The sequence below is a fragment of the Lagenorhynchus albirostris genome, chromosome 9, assembly GCF_949774975.1.
Source record: "Lagenorhynchus albirostris chromosome 9, mLagAlb1.1, whole genome shotgun sequence".
NCBI classification, from domain to species: domain Eukaryota; kingdom Metazoa; phylum Chordata; class Mammalia; order Artiodactyla; family Delphinidae; genus Lagenorhynchus; species Lagenorhynchus albirostris.
Genome location: NC_083103.1, coordinates 95,517,020 through 95,533,948, shown reverse-complemented (window position 1 = coordinate 95,533,948; position 16,929 = coordinate 95,517,020). Strand labels below are relative to the sequence as shown.

At 57.2% G+C, this 16,929-nt stretch overlaps 1 protein-coding gene across 5 annotated transcripts in view; it reads left to right on the top strand.

The window, feature by feature from the left end:
• NECTIN1 (nectin cell adhesion molecule 1) overlaps positions 1–16,929 on the top strand; it is a 68,254-nt gene that overhangs the window by 25,066 nt on the left and 26,259 nt on the right. For 2 of the 5 annotated variants that reach the window (XM_060160599.1, XM_060160598.1), the window contains exon 2: positions 15,047–15,126. The exons of the other annotated variants lie outside the window; for them this stretch is intronic. The gene's annotated coding sequence lies outside the window, so the exon portion shown is untranslated. The remainder of the gene's footprint in view (positions 1–15,046; positions 15,127–16,929) is intronic. 5 annotated transcript variants of the gene reach the window in all.

Below are 16,929 nucleotides of genomic sequence, written 5' to 3'. Positions count from 1 at the left end.
TGAGAGCACACAGCAAGGAGGCTTAACCCAGTCTGGAGGGACCTAAAGGATGAAGGGACACTGGAGAAAGAGGAGAAAGAAAAGGGAAGAGCACACGTGGGGGCCCTGCGTCTGCAGAAGGCGTGGTACCCCTGGGTGCTGGTAGGCGTGACGGGCAGCAGCACGTTGAGATAACGTTTCCCGCGCCAGGCTCCGCTCTCAGTGCTTCGCTTGTAGTAATTCACTTAATCCTCCCAACAACCTGTACGGAGTTTACTGGCATTTTCTCCATCTTTATAGATGAGGAAACAAGTACAATACAGAAAGCGTATAGTCACACAGCTAGCCAGTGGCAGAGCTGGGATTTGAACCCAGGAGCCTGATGCCAGAGCCTCTCTGCTGTACAACTCGAGAGAACTGGGATCTCCAGCAGATGCCCCTGATGAGGTAGGACCAGGACAGGAGCAAGTGGCAGGGCCAGGCCTGGCCCAGCCAAACTCAAAAGGGAAGACACGCTTTTTTGCAGCACAGAGCAGGCTTGGCAGTATACAGACAGCCTCTTCCCCCAACCTGGGACTGGCCTGGATGGCATCTGGTGGTGGCTGACCCTCTCCCGGGCTCTGAATCAAAAGGCATGGGGAAATGCACTTGCTTTTCAGTGAAAGGGATCAAGATAAAACAGCAGGAAGAATTTCCCAGCTGTCATGACCATACGCTATTAAAACAGGCAGCCAAGGGAGGTGGAGGCCCCTCACGGAGAAGGTCAATGTCTTGGTTGCTCAGAGCTGCAGAAGAGGGGAGTGGAGGCTGGGGAGGTATGGGATGACCCCTCGGCTCAGCTCCGAAGGTGAGATACAGTCAGACAGATCGCAGGGCACCGTCCCACAGAAAGAGACATCCGCTGTCCCCAAGCTGGTGCCACCCTTTTCCTGGGACCCTGTCTGCCCCAGCCCTGCCATCGGACTTCATTAAATTGCATTTTCCCAGAGCAGGGCAGGCCAGTGACAGAATGAGTCAACGCCAGCTTGCTACAACTGTCGCCCCTGGAGCCGGCGGGCATGGAGGGAGATAATTGGGAGTGGTTTGACAGCTTAATGTCTGGGGTTGGCTTCCCAGAGCAGTGGAGGGGTGGGGCAGGGTGGACGCAGGCAGCCAGCAAGGAGGAGGCAGGGTGATGGGGGCTGCGTCCATCCAGATTGACTCCACCCCCAACACCTTTCCCTCCATTTCCTTATCAGCAGCTTGTTGGGCAGGAAAATAAACACGGGGAAGGAAATTAGATCTGGAGAATAAATGAGGCTTTCTTTATTAATTTGTCAGAACTAATTAACATCTCTACCAAATTCATCTCCTCTCCAGCTGCCCCCCTGAGCAGAAGGAAGGGAGGAGTCTGGAAGAGGCCGGATCTGGGCTTCGGGGTCCCGTTCTAGGGACTGCAGGCTGAGAGGGACCCCACCAAGTTCTCTTGTCCACTTACCTGGGGTGCTGAGTCCCGTTGTGGGCGGCACAGCTTAGGGGTAAAGCCTCAGAAAACCCCAGCACCAGGTCTCAGCGACTTCACCTCTCTGAGCTTCTACCGAGAAACCGAGTCAGGGCCTGCCTCTCCACCAGGGGCGTTGGGAGAACGGGAAGCAGCAAGTATTGATACCTTCTGGGTGCAAACTCAGCTCTCGATGTTACTATGGGAGATGGAACATAAGTAAAGCACTGGAAAGATCTCACAGTTTCTTCGTATTCACAAGGTCATTTTCGTTTGACCCTAACAGTAACCTCAGGAGGTATTAAGAAACAGTCATTGGTGTTCCCATTTCACAGGTGACCCAAAGGGAGCACAGAGTGGTTAAGGACCTTATGGAAACCACACAGCAAATCGCTGTAGAGGCAAGACCAGAACTCAGCTGGGCAAGTGCTCTGCTCCCCGGCACGGCCCATCCCACCCCCACCCCTGGGCTCTGCAGAGACCTGACTCATAGCCAGAGTCTCACTTACTAACAGATGCCTCACTTCCTGGGTTTGAGCTCAAGTTCTCCAGCCCAGAAGCCTGCCCTCGCTACCGGGCACTCCTTCAGGCTGGCCCTTGACGTGGGCGAGAGTGGGGGTTCGTCTTGCAGAGTGGGTGCCTTCCCTCACCACCCGCCCCCATCCCAGAACCGGGCCCAGCCCCGCCACTTTGGAGAATAACCAGCTCTGAGAAAAGCTCTCCACGCCAGGCAGAGGAGAAGCCCTCGAGAACCAGCCACGCCTTGGTTGCAAAATCCAGTCTGTTCTCTTGCCTGCCGTGCTGTGGTAGCATCCTAGAGGTTCCATTCCTGCCAACCGGCTGCTCCCGGGGGGCCCTGGGAACACGTGGAGGTGAACACTGCCCAGCCGGTAGCATCAGCCCGAGAGCTCATTGCCTTCTGCGTGTGGAGCCGGTTGGGGGCTGCCTAGAGAGCAGAGGCTCCTGGACTGGTCAGGCCGGGGGGAACCGGAGGAAGCGTGGACTGTCCAGCTCCTGTATGTGAAATGAGGAAACTGAGGCCTCAAAGGAGAAAGTCCCATGTTTGGCTCATGGTGCCACCAGGGCCAGCACCTGGGTCTCCTGACCCCCAGCCCCGGCCCCTTCATGAACTAGGTGTTAGCGCTTGGTGAATGGCATCACAACAAGAGGAACGTGTTACATCAGGGACCCTCAGAGCCAAGAACAGGCTGAGGGCTGGTGGCAGCCGGACAGGGCAGCGTCCCTGCTGGGGGAGGGGAGGTGGGACATCTGCCTAGCGGGGCCAGACCACAAGGCCCAGGTCCAGAGGCAAGATCACTACCCCCGTGCCCTCTGGGCCTCCTGGCAGAGCTCTCAGGAGGGGCCTCACCCCTACAGGGCACACGGCCCTGCTCCATGCCCTCAAATCATGGACCGGTAGTAGCCAGGCACCTCATGGGCAGCAGCACCGTTCTCTTCAGAGCTTGTCTTATTTTGCAAATGCCCTCAGCAGACCCACTAGTGCCGGCGGGGTGGGGGTTAGAATTCCCATTGTACCGATGGGGAACGGAGACCCAGAGGCTCTGAGTTTCCCCGTCTTCGTGGGCCTGAAAAGCAGCGTCCTTGTTCTGGAGGCCTTAGAGAGCAGGGGGTTTTCGTCCATGCTCCTCTGCTCACGGACTGTAGTGGTCCAAGCACCTCTGAGCCACGGTTTCCTCAGCTGTCTCCTAACGCCTGCTCTGGGAGGCAGTGCCCATGCCCAGTGAATCCACCAGTGTCTTTCAAAAGGCCACATCCCAGGCTCCTGCCGCCGTCCCTCACACGTCTGTGAGCGATGAGGGAGCCGGGAGAGATGTCAGAAAGGAGCCCTCCCAGCCGTCCTGTGACTCCAGCCAGGCCCAGAAGCCCGAGGTGCCTGAGCGCGGGGGTGTGGCAGGCAGCTGGGATGGGGGCCTCTGCCCTCCAGGACTCGGGGCCAGGCCCTGACAGCGCTGGATGTGGCCAGCTGGGGTGGTGGGAGAAGGACCCAGGGAGAGAGTGGAGCTGGCAGACTTGGCGTTGGCTGGCTGGATGTGGGACAGAGTCCCAGAGTTCCCGCGAGTACACTCAGAACTTTCTTAGAGGCACTGGGAAAGGAGGTCGGGAGAAGCCCCTCAGCCCTCGTCACGCCTCCGGCCCCTCTGGTCCTTCTTTCTCCTGCATCTTCAGGGCCCACAGTATGAATACACGTCTGTTTTGGCACCCACCCCGGAGGCCCCTTACCCTCTGCGGGGAGCACACTCTGAGCTCTCCTGGGTCCCCAACCACTTGCCATAGGACTCCAGGACCAGGCCACGCACCAGATTAAGGATGCTGATTTGGAAGAAAAACAATTGAGCTGAGATCTATCATGGAGCTTTGAGGCTGTCCATTCTTCTGCAGGAGGGCACAGGGCAGCTTCTAGAACCCAGACAAACGGGGGTAGCCTTAGTGTTTGGGGAGGGTCTGGAGCCTACTTTGGGATGCTAGAAAGGGCCTACTCCAGCCCTGAGGGATGGTCTCAGCTTCCTGGCTCTGTCCATGACCCCTAAGTACCTACATACCAGCTGCCACGTCCTGAGCAATTGCTCTATGTCACACTATCCATGAACATACATTATTTTATTGAATCCTTATAGCCATATAGTGATCAAACATTAAGTCCATTTTACAGATAAGGAAACTTATCTCATGAGCGCTCACTGCCAGTGAGTGGAAGAGCTCAGCCCAGGTCTGTCTGCGACCACCCGCGTCCCCTCCCTACCTCTCCCGTCCTCTCCTTAAGAGGAGGACCTGCCTGATCTCCAGCTCCGGCACCTGATCCAACAGGCCCCAGCACACCACAGGATAGAGTGTGCTTCCACTGCAGTAAGAGGAATGGAGGACAGACTTTAGGAAGGACTTCTCCGTCAATGAAGTGTCTAGAACATTTTAGCAGTTTCCCAGGGAAAATGATAGGATCTCCTACTATGAAGACCTTGAAAGAAGGGGAAGAGATTTATTTAGTCACCTAGGTAGAGTTTTGGGGGGTAAAGCCTTGTCAGAGGCAGAGGGTAGTATATGACAGCCCCTCTCTCTAACCTCTGGTTGGGCAGTTCAGAGGCTCAACCTCTGCCTGGGCGTGACTGCCCTCTGTTGCTACCACATGGCCCAGAGGGTCAGGTATGGATGTCGCCTTTCTAAGGACCTGCTTTCTTGCCCAGGTCCACTTGGAGCCCTTGCCAACTGATGCCTGGGGCGGCATGTGGGGCAAGGCAGGGCCTGGGTAGGTGTGGTGCCCGGCTACCTGTCCGGGCACCAGTTGGCTCTATGGGGAGAGCTCAGCCACTCCAAAGCCCCAGACTCTGCTCCTTTTCCCTCCCTTGCTCCCAGAACTGGGCTGGGAGGAGACCCAGACTGGGCAGGTCACCGAGGACTTCAGCCTCTGATGCCCCCCCTGTCCTTTGGGGAAGTCCATCTTATTCACTTCAGCAAATCCGCAGAGAACCTACGAATGTCAGCCAATGAGTTGGGCACTGCCTGCCTAAAAAGCTGAAATCTGGTCTTAGGAGAGGTTCTAACTGAAGAGACAGAAAAACAGAGGGCAGTCTCATTCTGAAAGTGCACAGAAGCCACTTTTTAGCGTTGCAAGTTGGCAAATTTCTCAACCAGTGGGCCTCGGTTTCCTCCTCTGTAAAATGGGAACGTCAGTACTTGCTCCAAAAGATGGAAGTAAGAATGATGTGAGATCCTAAACGGGAAGCCCTTCCCAGTGCCTGGAACGTAGGAGTGGTTCAATCAGTATTGGAGGAACTAAAACAGCTTGCTGTTAGAATTCTGGGAGGCAGGAAGCACAAATACTAGTACTTACTTTTAGGGGTGAGGGAGCCCACAAAGGAGGGAGGACTGAGCCTCATATAAAACAGGGACACACACAATCTGTCTAATCACTTTGAAAATGAAAAGTTGCTGGGAAATGCCAACCTGTCTGATGGGAACAGGGCTGGAGCAAAGATGAAGAGACACAACAGGGCAGATTGTATAAAATAAAGTGCATATTTTTAATTGCTTGAGTTCACATCTCATAAAAGGAAAGAAACTATAGCACAAGCCTTGGCCATCCCCCCCACACTTTCTCTGCCATGAGCCAAGAACCAGTGCCCGCCGGCCTGTCTTGGGTTCAAAGCGTCTCCCTGCCCTAGTCCTCACGCCAACCTGCCCACCCCCTGCATCCACTGCGGGTGAGAGGGGCCTTCCCCTGAGCAATGGGGGCACTGCCCCTCCCCGGGCCAGCCCCTGCCCGCTGTGGTGGGCAGCACCTAGAGTTGTCAGGCCTGCTGGGAGATGGGGAGATGGGGGTGGTGTGGGAGATAGGAGTTAAAGGCAGCTCCCCCAACCTCTGCCTGCCGGCCTCGTGTTGATTGTAGCTTGTTGTCAGGGTGAAATGGCACAGCTAGGTCCCTGTTGTTAGGCCTCGCAGGACTTTTCCCCAGACGGTGGAGGCTAGGTGCTGCTTCCTCCCTTGCCCTATCTACAGCCAGCAGTCCTGCTCCCAGGGCGTGTCTGAGCCTGTAACCTGGGAAGCCGGGGCCTTGGGCCAAAGCCCGCTGAGCCAACTCTGCTTCCTTCCCACCCTGGGAACCCACCCTTTCCGTGGTTCCTGCCAGCCCTGGTCCCCACGTCCTCTGAGGTGGGACAGACCTCCCAGCCACCTGCCTGTCGCTCTCTGTTCTCCCCTTCATTCTCCCCGCCCACCCCTGGCCCCCGAGCCCTGACTCACTCCCTCACTTCCCACTCAAGCTGTTCTCTGGGACGTGTCGGGACAGGGCGCCCGGGTTCTGGTCCTCCAGGCTCTGGCTCTGCCCACTCTCAGTGGGGGTGGGGCACGTGGGGAGGATCTGCTTTGACCTGCTTCTTCAGGCTTCCTCCCTCCTCCACCCCCAACCCCGAGGGGGCAGGCTGGTGGTGAGCTCTAGAGCGCCTCCTGATTCACCCTTAAGGGCCCCAGCCTGGGGCCACTGAGGGGGGTAGGGGAGAGGGGCGCTGGCCATCTTCGCCTTGATCTGGGCCAGCTTGGGTCTCTGAAAACAGGACGTGGGACGCCAGCCTGCCCACCAATGACTCCTACCCAGAGGCCTTCACTCAGCCAGGCGCCGTGTCTACACCATTCCTCTTCTTCATCCCTTTGGGACCAGAAGAGTAAAAGAAGCATCAGGAGACTTGGATTCACTCTCTGATCTCAGTTTATTATAGAGCCTCTAGTAATCACCTCACCCTTCTGGGTCTCAATTTCAACATCTACCACATGGGCGGCACCTTCCTCTGGCTTGTTCCAGGATCCAGGATCATCAGGGTAAATGGGGCTGGAAGAGAAGACTGATGGGATTAGCCCTGGCACCCTGGACTGGACTGCAAAGGAAGGGTTGGGGTGGGGGGGGTCTTCCCACCTCCCGTTGGGGCCTGGAATTGGATGCATCTCTCACATATGGGGCCTCTCAGTCTTTCTCTTATAGAGAATCCTTCCTTTTTATACATAATCATGGCATTCTCCAGGGAGTCTTTGATCGTGAGCTTTCTAAGAAGTCTTGATTAAAAGATCTTAATGACTGGAGCCGTCAACGGAGCACCCCGTCCGAGTCTGTCCTCTGAGATGTGACTCTAGCTGGGCTCGCAGTTCACTGAGCAAACACAGATCGGGGTCCTGCCTTGTGTGGGCACTGCAGCTTCAGAGTAAGAGACAGCCCACGCTGGGCACCCGGGGAAGGCTCGTGCTGTGGGCGCTTGAGCACAGAGCTAGTGGCCAGGGGACCTGAGTGTTGAGTTGGGTGGGAGCTGGTGTGGCGGGTGGGGACATGGGAGGGCCCAGAGGAGGAGCTGGGAATACAGGCAGGGGGACAGATTGTGAAGGCTGCTAAGCAGCTCAGATTTGCCTTAGATTTCGCCCGAGGCAGTGGAAAGTGGGGGTGGGGAGGGCACTGGTGTGACAAGGTCTGCTTTGTGTTCAAATCCACTTGTGGCTTAGACAGGCCACTTCACCAGCCTGAGCCTCAGCTTCCCAACATGAACAGGAAGGCTTCACTGGGAGGAATTTCGTGAGGGGGAAATGAGATTCCGCGCCTAACAATACCTCTTAGATAGTGAGCACTTACTAAAGGTCCGCTGTTTTTAGTGTAATCTGTGCCAGGACTCCAGATTAGAAATGGTGGAGGCCTCAGTTCCCAGTTGAACTGCAGTGTCAAGGGCTGTATTCTAGAAATCCAGAGGAAGGAGAGTCAAATGGATATAATGAGGTGACTGATGTGATGGGGCCCTGGGAGGGACGGGGGTAGTGAGGGAGCAGCTGGAGAGGAGAGTTCAGTGTGGAGCTGCCCAGTTGACAGGTGCACGCTGGGGGCCCTCAGCACGGAGGCATCATCAGGGCCTTAGGGGCACGTGGACCCACCTAGAGCTGACCAAACATCCACAGCCAGGCAGCCGGTCCTCTCCCCTCCTTCATCTCATGCTCCTTCCTCCAGTCTCCTCCCTCCCCAGAACAGTACAAAATCTCTAGGTCACCATGAGGTTCCAGGGGTAAATGTCTTCATCACTTCAGGATGAGGCTGGTTAGCATGAGCCAAGCAAGAAAGATACAGGAGATGCCTTAAGAGACGCCCATCTAGGGGCTTCCCTGGTGGCGCAGTGGTTGAGAGTCCGCCTGCCGATGCAGGGGACACGGGTTCGTGTCCCGGTCCGGGAAGATCCCACATGACGCGGAGCGGCTGGGCCCGTGAGCCATAGCCGCTGAGCCTGCGCGTCCGGAGCCTGTGCTCCGCAACGGGAGAGGCCACAACATTGAGGAGCCCGCGTACCGCAAAAAAAAAAAAAGAGAGACGCCCATCTAGCCCTTTCCACACAGACCAGACAGGAGAGAGAATCGCAGCTAGAGGAGGTGTAGAGGTCCGTAGCCTTCCACTACCGGCCCACCGCTCTTTCTTTCTACACCTGACTTGTCTCCCGGCTTGATGAGCTATTCGCTTTTCTAATGACCCAGAGGCAGGGCCTTTGTAACCACAACAAGAGAAACAACCACAGTATATTGCTATGGGCCGGTGCCTGGCTGATAACTGTCCCCAGGTACTCTCACACCCGCTATCACGGTATTGAGTCCAGGTGGCTACAGTCACACCTTCCCACTTCTCTTCTTCCAGGGCCCAGCCCTGCCAGCTCCTCCTTTCCCCGTTCCCACCAACTTCCTGGCGACTTTGGATGAGTTGCTCTTCTCCGCACCTCTGTTTCCTCCCCTATAAGTGGGAGCTTAGGCCAGATGGTCCCCATCTAAGGGGATGCCCCACAGCTGAAGGATTCTCAGCCTGGTCCTTCCTCCCTGGGTCTGTCTGAGTGCTCTGTCCCTTTGACTTTCCTATCTATTTATACACAGAATTCACCCACAACATTTCAGTTTTCCAATAGCATCATTAATTACCCCAGTAATTAAACCCAATTAGCAGTTGTAGGGGCCTTTCTGAGTGAGGAGCCATTAGCCGGGGTGAAAATGCATGGGAATGAGAGAGAAAGAAAACCCACCCTTTCCCAGCATTAAAAATGAAAGCCCGAGACAGCACTGCAAAGCAGAGGGCCCCAATTAAAGCTGGGGCCTCACTCGTTAAGCTAATTTGACATGCCATCCCACCCAGCAGCCTCTGATGGGAAGCCTGCTGGTAGAGCTGGCTGGGAGATGTGTCCAAGCTTCCTGCTCACCTTGTGGGCTAAGCTGGGCCCCCAAGTACCCCCTCCAGCCCCCTGCTCAGGGAGGGACATGAAGAGTCTGCCCATTTTTCATTGGCACCCGCTGCCCACTTCCGGGGGCTTCAGGTAGCTAATAACCCAGAGTGGATGGGGCGGGGCTTGTGGAGGGGACGACGTGGTGGTGGAAGTGTGGTACAGGCCAGCTGGGAGGAGCAGGGATGAGAAATGAGAAGGAAAAGAAAAACCCGACATTTCTGGGGCCTTGGGAAAGGCAGAGGTTGCAGTCACTCTCCTGTCTGGGCCCGAGGCTGAGGGGACTCCCCCAACACACCCGGGGATGGCGATGAAGAGTAAGTGAGGTTATATATGTCAATGCCTGACACATCATAGGTGCTTAACTGATGGTGGCCAGCGTTAGCCCTTTGCACGCCTGGTCCTCCTAGCGCCACATCCCCGGAGGCCCTGGGGGAAGATGTGAACACCAGCCTTCACAGGTGCGGAATCCCAGGGACAGAAAGAGGAAGATCCAGAGGCAGAGATCAGGCTGGAAGTCAAGTTCCTTAGCTCCTGGACTGGGAGGAAAAGAGAGCAGAGGAAGAATGATTTTGGAGTGCCCAGAATTATCCCTTTGGCCAGGGCTGCCCTGGGCCCAGTAGTCCCGCTAGGAGTGGTGTTGGGGGGCTCAGCCTCCCCCAGAGCCTGGATGAGAGGGGGGATGGTGTCTGCCTTCCCAACGAAGAGCCCTTCCCAGCCCCATCAGCATGGCTGCCAACAGACAAGGGTCCCAGGTGTCACGTGCACCCTCACCCACGGTTCTGGGGCTCGGTAGGTGTGTGCTGGCCACTCGTCTCCTTGTGGAGGGGGGGAGGAGGGAGGCCGCGGGCAGCCGGTGTTGTTTTGAGGAGCATAGCCTCTGGAGCCAGCCTGCCGTGTCAAATAGGCTTCACCGACTATGTGACTTTGGGCAGGTTACTTGACCTCTCTGTTTCCTCATCTGTAAGATAGAGACAATAAATGGTACGTAGCTCCCGGAGTTGTTGTGAGGATTAAGTGAGTTAATATCTGTAGACATTCAGACCTCGGCCTGGCACAGACAGGTAATATACATGTGTTAACTGTTCTTACCGTCCACTGGCAGGGGGCTGGCAGGGGCCCGGCAGGGAACGTCATCCTTTGGTACTTTCTGTGCTAGGGAGGGAGGGGAGCATGTGAGACCCCTGGCTTCTGTGCTAAGGGGCTGGGCTCAGCCTTGGGACAGTTGTGGGTAGCAGGCAACACCCTTCCCAGACTTAGTAGAACATGGGGGTCTGCTCCCCACCACACGCATACGCATCCCACCAGAGGCCACTCCTGGCTTTGGGGGGCCGCTCTCGGCAATGCGATGGGCAGGGCGAGGAGGGCATGGGAATGGGAAGGAGAGGGAGGGCGGGGAAGGGAAGGGAAGCAGGTGGCCGCAGAGGCTGGGCTGCATCCCCGCCGCTGGGTATTGTGCCCTGCTGACTACGTGCTAGCTCTCTCTGCAAGGCAGGACGAGAAGCAGGTCCTGGCATGCCGGGCCCCTACCCAGTGACTCCTGGAACCCTAACAAGTCTGAGCTGGAAGTGGGACTGGGCGAGGTTCCTGATAGATTCATGTTGGGCAGAGGGATGGCGGGGGCGAGAGGGTGGGGAGAATGGGAAAGACCACCCCCCCAGTCGAAACGACGGCACTGCCCATGTCAGGGGAGAGTGGGCAGGGTTGGGGGGAAGTGACCAGGGCTTGGGGTTTTCGCCTCCTGCCTCTTGGGTTCCCTCTCACCCCACCTGCCCTGGCCCGACAGGGTGGGAAGAGGACAGGCTGTGACAACGGCAGGGACCTTCTCCTCTCAGCATTTTGCCAAGAAGAGGGTGATGATTTCAGCGCCGCTGACAAAGGAAGTGGAGGAGAAACGAGGGGGAGGGAAGATGGCAGCCCCGTGGGGCCAGGCAGGAGGGGTCATTTGGCACAGATGCCCTCACTCCATCCTTTCCCCGGCCAAAGAGGTGGATGTGCTCAGGCCTGTTTTACAGGTGAAACAGGCTGCGCTTCGGGGAAGGTGTGGGACGTGATCGTGGGTCCCACTGCTAGTGACGGCTGCTGCTGAAATCACAGCAGGACAAACTGGGTAGCATGTACCCCATCACCACCCCTTTCAGCTTCCTGGGCGCCGGGGAAGGGACAGCCCAGGAACTAGACATGTCTACAGGGTCCTGGGCCATGGGGTGGCGTGGGGAGAGAGCAGGATGAGCCCCCTGTCAGGCAGATCCACCCACAGAGGGAGGCCTTCTAGCTCAGCCAGCCTATCCCTGCAACTTGATGTCAGGACCCTTTGAAGACCCTGCTTTCTCTGGCCACCCCAGTCGGGGATTACTGGGTAGGAAAAAAACTGTGCGCTGTGACTGCCTTCCTTCCGGGGTACCACAGAGCTGAGGCTGAGCTCAGATCTGGAGTGAGTTGAGGTTAGAACCACATGTAGGATTGCACTTCACTCTGTGGTTAAAAGCAGGAAGAGGTTAGCGCAAGTGTTAGGGTCGTGACCCAGGTCTGCGGTCTAGGTTGGCACTGACACGGCGACTTCGCTGGGGCTGGTTTGGGGGTTCATACTGCGGCTTGAGGAGGATGCTATTCTGGGTTACCGCTGGGGTAACAGTGAGTTGGGGGTGTCACAGCTAAGGGGTGTTAGAGAGGTTGGGGATCCAGCACCTCCTGCTTATGTTTGGAGGAGAAATTGTCATTTTCACTTGAGCCGTGCACTGGGGAGAGAAGCGGGGCTGGGGGTTGCAGCTGAGCCAGAGTGGGTTGAGCATGGGGGTGTGCAAGGGGAGGCTGTTCTGGATGTGACGGAAGGACCATTGAAAGACTCTCTCTTCCCTTTTCCCAAAGTTCTGCTCACCTGTTGCATCCCGTGACCCAGGCCACCCCAGGCCTCATTCAAATGCTACCCAGAAGGAAGTCCGAATTTCTGAGGCATCGGGAAGTGTCTCCTCTGTGGGGTTTAGGTTCTCCCATCGGCCAAGGGAGCATAAGGACTGAGGTTTACCTTCTCCTCTCTACCCCAGCAGGCCCTCGGCCCTGACCTGAGGGACCCTAGCGGCCTGCCTTCCTGGCCCAGCTCCAGCCCCCCACTGGAGACCCTTTAGGGGAGGCCCCTGGGGCAACACTAGCTGAAGAAGGTCAATCAGAGAGAAACTGTGACCCGAGCATTTGCCGGTTCCCTGCTTCCTGCCCTCGCCTCTTGTCTGCACCCTAGACCCTGCCCAGTACGGAGGTTTAATGCTGCCCAGTGTGCGTGAGGTCAAGACTGCTCCCCGCCCGCCTGAAGCCCAGGAGCGGAGCTCATAGGGTGGCACGGAAGGCTTTGGGGGGATGGAGACAGTCCTGAACTGGGAGGTGTGGAGAGGGAGGCTGACCTGCTGACGTCTGGGGCCAGGTTGTGGCAACCCAGACATTCAGGAGGGGCTTCACCAAGGAGGGGCTGTGCAGGGAAGGGCCCTTCTGCTGCACCCGAGACACTTCCCCTGCACCCGAGTCCAGCTGCAGAGGAGGCCCCGTCTGCAGGCCCGGGAGCACCCTCTTCCCATCCCCCATCCCCACAGTCAACAGAAAGCGTCCCAGGAGCCAACGCCCAAGGCCTGGCTCTGTCCTTGTACCATCTGTACAGGGAGGGGGCCCAGCAGAGACCCGGCCCCTCCTGCCCTGCCTGGCAGTGTTACGTCTGAGCTAAGCCTTGGGCTGCATGCAGTGCGGCTACAGTATTGCTCAGTTGGTCCACACGGACCCATGCGTCCTGCCCAGGGATGAAATAGCAAGTCTGGTGCCTGCGGCAGCCACCTTCTCCCTCTCAGGCCCCTTCTCCTTCTTAAGCCTCTTCAGAAGCAGGTAGAGGGGAAGAGGTTGTCCTGGGCCCTAATCACTGACCCCCACGCCCTGCCAGGAGTCCAGGGTTGCCACTGTGCTGTGGCTACAAAGCACCTTCGCAGAGGCGGCTGCGTTTCAGCACTAGGGACCAGTGAGACCGAGGCCTTCCTGTGTCTCCCCCCCGAACCCCAGCATCCCTCCTGAGACCCTCAGTGCTGCACCAGCAGGGCAAGTCCCGTGTAGTCCTGCCGCCCTGTCATTGTCCTCTGAGCAGTAGCGGCCCCACCCACCCTGCAGCCTGGACGATCCCTCCCACTCCAGCCCTAGAGTCCCTCCCGGCAGGAAGAATTCTGACCCTAAAGCCTTGCCCAGGAGGAGCCCCCAGAGGCGGGGTGGGCGGGGGCGACAGGACACAGAGCTGCCAGCCCACGTGGAGGAGGCTGGGGTGTGGACGGAGGTGCTGGGAGCCGAAAATGCCAGTCCAGGGTGGGATGGGCACAAGGGCTGGTGCTGTAGATGCCACAGGGAGGGGTGGTGTTTGTGTGTGTGTGTGTGTGCGCGCGTGTGTGCGCGCACACGCGCGCATGCCCACTCATCTCCTGAGGCCTCGAGGCTGAACAACCTGCACAGAAGCAATCAGGCCACCTGCCTTAAAAGGAAAGACAGAGGCGAGCCAGGCCGGGGGTGAGAGGAGCAAACGGCAAAACTTAATGACTTTAATATGAAAGAATTTGCCACTAATTAAGCACAAGCACTCCACTAATGCAGAGAACACATGTTGTGGATTTCACTTAAGCAGGAACCAAATGAGGTGACAATCCTTCCGAAATGATAGCCGTTTACCAGCCGAAGGAAGATGCTGCCGACCTCATTTCTGCTCTTAGAAACACAGCCCTTTTGTCTTTGCGGCCTCTTGGCACTGAGCGTCTCCCTGTCTGCGCCTCTGTCCCCGACTCCCCCTTCCCCATGCTCCTCTGTCCTCTGAGGACTGCACGCCACTCTGTCACCCATGTTCTGACAGCAAACAGCAGTCAGGTGCAAACTCCCTAGGCCTCCTGTTCTCTCCACCTGTTCCCCCCAAACACGCACCTCCTCCCACCGGGTCGGGAGCAGGCTCTCCAGACAGGAGCCTGCAGCTCCTCTGCCCCGAGAGAGATCAGGACACTTCCCCTCCGGAGTGCCCCCAACCCTTTTCCCTACCCCCCTCCTCACCCAGCGGACTCAGGTCTGCCCTGCGCATGCATCCCACACTCCAGCACCCCTGCCTGAGCTTCCTGCCCTTTCCTCTAGGCCAGTGGTCTTAACTGGAGGCAGTTTTGCCTCCCGGGAACACTCGGCAATGTCTAGAGATGTTTCTGGCTGTCACACCTGAGGGAGGCTGCTACTGCGTGGAGCGGGTAGAGGCCAGCGATGCTGCTAAGTGCCCCACGGTGCACAGAACGGTCCCCACAGCGAGGGGTTATCAGGCCCCACGTGTCAGCAGTGCTGAGGCTGAGGGCCCCTGCTCTGGGGGAGTGGCCTACTCACAACAGGGACTTGCCCGAGATCACATGGTGGGTTGGTAGAGCTGGGATGGAAACCGGCTTACCTGACTCCTAGGTAGCTCCTTTCCCCAAGACTATAATAGTGACAATAATACAACCACTTGTGTAGCATACCTGTGCCAAGCACTGTGCTAAGAACTGATGTGAATTATTTAATTTTCACCTCCACCCCAGGAGACAGTCCTATAAGTGTTCCCCTTTTATCCATGAGAAAACTGAAGCACAGAGAGGTTGATGCAACTTGCTCAGTCACCCAGCGAATAAGGAGCTGATATAAGCCTGGGTCTCTCTGCATCCAAAGTCAGTGCTCACGGATGAATGAATTACTTACGTCCCCCCACCCGCCGCCATATTCCTCTTAACCGCTTCCCCATCAGTCTCCCACCCCAACCCTGCCCTTTTAGATTGAGCCTTCCCTGAAGCTGGTACCATATACCCACCTGACTGCCTTCCCTTCCCCGTACAGGCCCAGCCCCCTGCCACTGGGGAAGGCAGCTGCCTGGGCGTCTGGAGCTGGGCACTGGGGTATCCGACAGGCCCCTCCTGGTAAGAGGTAGATCAAGAGACCTCCACTTCTAAACAGGTGGTGACCATTGGCAGGGAACCCACAGGGCTGGGACAATGCATCTGTCACCCCTGAGCTTTGGGAGGCTTGGGGAATTCTCCCTGTTTTCTCGGCAGCCCCCAGCCTCTCCCACCCCACACTAGCCTTCCGAGGAGGCTGCAGCCTACACTCCCCAAAATGTGTCATTAAAAACACACATTTGCTGAGGGGAATCCGGGCTTCCGTGTGTCTGCTGCGAGATATGTCGTCTGCTGCAGCCGGGGTGGAGACGGCTGGCGTCGGCCACAGAGAGGGGACCTGTCTGAATCCTGGCCTGAGAGCCAGGTGGTTCCAGGTCTTTGAAGCCTCAAAAGCCTGACCAGGCCGGGAGAAATCCAGGCTATGTAGTGAGGGGCGTGGAGCTGGAGAGCGTGCAGGCTTTGCAGGGCTGAGACCTCAGGAGCAGGGCCTCAAGGGCCTCAGGGCCGCAGCTCGCTTGGGTGAGAAGAGTATTTTTCACCTTACGTCTGGAGTGAGGAAGGAGATGGGGCCGGGTGCTAGGAACTGGGGCAGAGGACAGAGGAAAAAATCAGGAGGTGGCAAGTGGGAAGCAAGCGGAGGATATGGGGTTGGGGGGCAGACAAGCGGTCACCCTTTGGGGGTGTAGCTTCCTGGTTTCCATGAGGAAGGAGGAGATTACAGGCCCTGACCTGCTTCCCTTCCGTGCAGATGTGAGGCCTCACCTTCTGTCTCTGTCCTCCGGCCCTACCTGGCCACACCATGCTGTGTCCTCCTGTACAGGCCCCCCTCCTTGGCTAATGTGCAATTTCCAGGAAGATGCAGTCGGACCTGAGAAATGGCTAACCCTGGCCTGGGACCCCAACTGGCTCACAGCCTTCTCCAACCACTTGAGGCCCCCTTATGCTTACTAGGTGCCAGGCACTGGGCTGAAGTCCTGATCTTTCCGCTCAGTAGGGGAAATGCTATGACAGGTGTATGCTGAGGTCCTGGGACCCTCGGGATGTAGGAACACCTCACTCATGGGGGAAGGGGGAAAACCTCCCCAAAAGTCAAGGCTAAGGTCATTCAGGAAGGATGAAGAGGTGTGGGCAGGTAGCAGGGTATGTGGGTTTTATTGTTTTTTGTTTGTTTGTTTGTTTTGTTTTTAATTAATTTTTTTTTTTTTTGGCTGTGTTGGGTCTTCGTTTCTGTGTGAGGACTTTCTCTAGTTGCGGCAAGTGGGGGCCACTCTTCATCGCGGTGCGTGGGCCTGTCACTGTCGCGGCCTCTCTTGTTGCGGAGCACAGGCTCCAGACGCACAGGCTCAGTAGTTGTGGCTCACGGGCCTAGTTGCTCCGCGGCATGTGGGATATTCCCAGACCAGGGCTCGAACCCGTGTCCCCTACATTGGCAGGCAGGCTCTCAACCACTGCGCCACCAGGGAAGCCCCGGGGTATGTGTTTTTAATAGAAGGAAGAATGTGGCAGGGAACTGGTGGTCTTGTCCCACATGGCAGGAGAGAGAGAGCAGGCAGGGGAGAGGCAGCTGGAGTCTCGGATGCCCGAGATGAGGTCCAGAGCCCAAAAGGACTTTGGACTTGATCCTGAGGGCTGTAGGAAGCCATGGAAGGGTTTTAAATCGAGAATGCTTTGTATTTTAGAGAGCAGAAAATGGATTAGAGGGGGAAGCCTGGAGGCAGGTATGTGTCCTTGGCATTATAGTACAGTAGACTGGGCGAGAGATGATGGCGGCCTGCACCAGGGGCAAGGCCTGGGGAGAAGAAGGGCGGCAGGGATGAGATGGTA